Source organism: Pinus tabuliformis, chromosome 5_1 (assembly GCF_031772625.1).
Source record: "Pinus tabuliformis cultivar Carrire ecotype Pingquan chromosome 5_1, CPIR1, whole genome shotgun sequence".
Lineage (NCBI taxonomy): Eukaryota > Viridiplantae > Streptophyta > Pinopsida > Pinales > Pinaceae > Pinus > Pinus tabuliformis.
The window spans coordinates 877,741,915-877,746,190 of NC_142305.1; positions in this window are offsets into that span (position 1 = coordinate 877,741,915).

Genomic DNA, 4,276 nt, shown 5'->3' on the forward strand with positions numbered 1-4,276 from the left:
GATGCAGCATTATGGCATCATAGGCTCGGACACATGAGTGAAAAGGGGATGAAGATTCTTCACTCAAGGAATTTGTTGTCGGGTTTGAAGAATGTTGATTTGGACTTCTGTGAGAATTGCATTTATGGAAAACAGAAGAGAGTCGGATTTCTTAGAGTTGGGAAAGAAAAGAAGAATGAAAAATTAGAGCTTGTGCATACAGATGTATGGGGACCTTCTCAGGTATCATCTCTCGGTGGCTCTCGTTATTATGTTACTTTTATTGATGATGCAACTAGAAAAACTTGGATTTATTGTATTAAGAACAAATCTGATGTATTTGGTACTTTCAAGAAATGGAAAGCTTTGGTTGAGATTGAGACAAGAAAGAAATTGAAGTGTCTTAGATCAGACAATGGAGGTGAATATTGCAGCAAAGAGTTTGATAGGTACTGTTCAGAGCATGGAATTCGCAGAGAGAAGACAGTTCCAAGAACACCACAAGAAAATGGTGTGTCAGAAAGGATGAACAGAACAATCATGGAGCATGCAAGGTGCATGAGATTGCATGCAGGATTGCCTTTACAGTTTTGGGCAGATGCTGTAGATACTGCTGTTTATCTAATAAACAGAGGGCCTTCAAGTTCCTTGGATGGTGGTGTTCCAGAGGAAGCATGGACAGGTAAAAAGGTAAACTATTCTATTTTAAATCCTTTTGGTTGTGAGGCCTTTGTCCATATTGATAAAGAAAATAGAACAAAGCTTGAGGCAAAGTCAAAGAAATGTACCTTTATTGGATATGGTGTTAATGATTTTGGTTATCGCTTATATGATTACAAAAATCACAAAATCATTAGGAGCAGAGATGTAATATTCAATGAAAAGGTCTTGTATAAGAATCAGTTGCAGGAAAAGAAACAGGAAAAGGAAAACAAGGAATACGCAGTTCTTGATGAAATCACTGAAAAAGTAAAGGTGCCTGAAAATAATAATAATCGACAACCACAACAACAGCAACCACCACAACAACAACAGGCACCCCAAACACCTGAAAGTGGTGTTAGAAGATCTACCAGGATAGGTAGACCCCCTGAACGATATTCTCCTTCATTATATTATTTATTATTGACTGATTCCGGTGAACCCGAATGTTATGAAGAAGCAATGCAGGTTGAAAGCAGGAAGAAGTGGGAGGTAGCCATGGAAGAAGAGATGGACTCCTTAATGCATAACCAGACTTGGGATTTAGTCAGGTTTCCTGTAGGAAAAACTACATTGAAGAATAAATGGGTTTACAGGCTGAAGGAAGAAGATGGAGGAAAACAGAGGTATAAAGCTAGACTTGTGGTGAAGGGGTTTGCACAGAAGAAAGGTATTGATTTTGATGAAATATTTTCTCCTGTTGTTAAAATGACTTCAATCAGAACTATTTTAAGTCTTGTAGCAGCTGAAGATTTTCATCTTGAGCAGTTAGATGTAAAGACAGCCTTTCTCCATGGGGATTTGGAGGAAGAGATATATATGCAGCAGCCACAAGGATATGAGGTGAAAGGGAAGGAGAAACTAGTGTGCAGGTTGAAGAAGAGCTTGTATGGCTTAAAACAGGCTCCAAGGCAGTGGTATCTAAACTTTGACAAGTTTATGTCTGAACAAGGTTATACTAGATGTCACTCTGATCATTGTGTTTATTTGAAAAAGGAAAATGATGGCAGCTATATTATATTGTTATTGTATGTAGATGACATGCTTGTTGCAGGATCTAACATGCAGGAAATAAATGTGCTCAAAAGAAAATTAGCAAATTCATTTGCAATGAAGGATTTGGGAGCTGCAAAACAAATCCTTGGTATGAGAATAACTAGAGACAGGAAAAATCGTAAATTAACATTGTCTCAGAATGAGTACATACAAAAGGTGTTGAAAAGATTTAACATGCACAATGCAAAACCAGTTAGTACACCTTTTGCTAGCCATTTCAAACTTAGCAAGGAAATGTGCCCAAAGACCCAAGAAGACATGGATTATATGTCTAAATTTCCATATGCATCAGCAGTTGGAAGCTTAATGTATGCAATGGTCTACACAAGGCCTGATATTGCACATGCAGTGGGAGTTGTAAGCAGGTACATGAACAATCCAGGAAAGGAACATTGGATGGCAGTGAAATGGATTCTCAGATATTTGAAAGGTACCACAAATCAAGCATTATGCTTTGGTGGTTCAAACATCTCCCTACAAGGATATGCTGATGCAGATATGGCAGGTGACAGAGACAACAAGAGGAGCACTACAGGATATGTATTTACTGTTGGAGGAACAGCTGTCAGTTGGGTTTCAAAAACCCAAAGTGTTGTTGCACTTTCAACAACAGAAGCAGAGTATGTTGCTGCTACAGAGGCTAGTAAAGAAATGATTTGGTTACAAAGGTTTATGGGTGAATTGGGTAAGGAGCATGATATGGGCACGTTATACATTGATAGCCAAAGTGCCATTCATCTTGCAAAGAACTCAGCGTTTCATTCCAGGACTAAACACATACAGCTCAAGTATCATTTCATACGATCAGTGTTGGAAGATGGAGAGTTGAAGCTGGAAAAGATACACACTAGCCAGAATCCTGCAGATATGCTAACAAAAGTTGTAACCAAGGAGAAACTGAGAATATGCTCAGTTTCAGTTGGTCTTCAAGGATGACGATGAAGATGAGAAACAGCCAGGTCCAAAGAGGAGTCATTGTCCAGCAAATGGAGCAGTGGTGGAGTTGCTACAATCAGTCTCCAAGTGGGAGATTGTTGGGTGTGGAGCCTGATTATCTTCTATACTCAAAGGTATCGCCACATAGGACCCCAGCTCGAAATGGGGGCGGCAACGCCGCCCGTAAAATGTTTGCTGCAAGGGGGTCCAGGGGGGGCGGCTGCGACCTTTGGGAGCCCCCCCCCTGGCGGGGGGTTTCGGGGGCAGCGCCCCCGAAGCTAAAAACAACTGTAAAATTGCCTTGTAAAAGTATATTAATTTCTAGTCAATCTAGGTCGTTCATTAGGCGGATGATCTGACGGTAGAACTTATGTTTAGTTTAGGGATTTTTGCCCTAGAAGGCAACCCCTCTCTTTGTATGAGGGTATTGTATTTGAGGCTATGTGATAGATGTGTATTCGATGAGCGAGAAACAGAGAGGTGAGACTATGAGAGAAAACAGAGGATATTACAGCGGATTTGTTGTAGGTTGTGTCTCTTCATTTTGCTGGATAATAGAAAGGAAGGATTGGCTGTTCGGGGTGGACGTAGCCCAAACTGGGTGAACCACATATATCTGTGTCTCTCTTGTTTTGTGTGTTTTCTGTGTTTATATTTCTGCAATATTTTATGTGTTCCATTGCTCCGCAATATATAAATTTCTAACACTCGAGCACCTCCTGTACCTGCTTCTTGATTTCTGCATTATCTAAAGTGGACAACCTGTACATTCCAATGTTAGGCAATGGAGCATCTTTCTGCAAATTAATATCATGTACTATTTCATTTTTGGGTGGCAGACCTTTAGGTTTGTGAAACAGTATATCATATTTTGAAACAATTTTTCCTAAATCAGCTTGCTATTTAGCATCACAACCCTCAAATACATTGGTTTTATCAGGTTTCTTTTCCTTTACAACCATCAGCAAAAATTGTTTGCATGAATTTATGATTCTTTTCATCTTCCCTGAGTTTATGAGAGTATAATTATTCTTGAGTTTATGAGCTCTTACAATATATTCAATTCCATCTTTAACGAGTTGATACTTGTTCTCAGCTCTATAGAAAATAGCTTTTCTATCATACAAGTAAGGACTTCCTAAAACAATTCCACATATATCCAAAGGAACTATATCTAACTCAACCTCATCTACAAATGCTGACCCAAAAGAAAACCTAAGTTTACATTGTCTAGTCACTTGTAGCTATGCTTTATCACATAACCAACCTAATGGATATGGCTTTTTGTGAGGTGTGGTTAGTAATCCCAACTTCTTTACAATTGCTTCAGAAATTAAATTTACTTGTGAGCCACTATCAAACAAAGTATCAATCTTTTGATGCTTGGAAATAACTCGAATATGATAAAGCTTATGTCTTTTCCTCTCATTTTCTTCATTATCAGTAGATTATGAATAATTACTGGTAGATTCTTCAGAATTTTTACCTTTTATACCTGTGGCTTCGATTGTTGTTTCATCTCCTGAGTCTGACCCCAAATCCTTTTGAATAGCTACAGCAATTTTCTTCTTCTTGCCCTCGAATTTCTTGGGTCTCAGCTCCA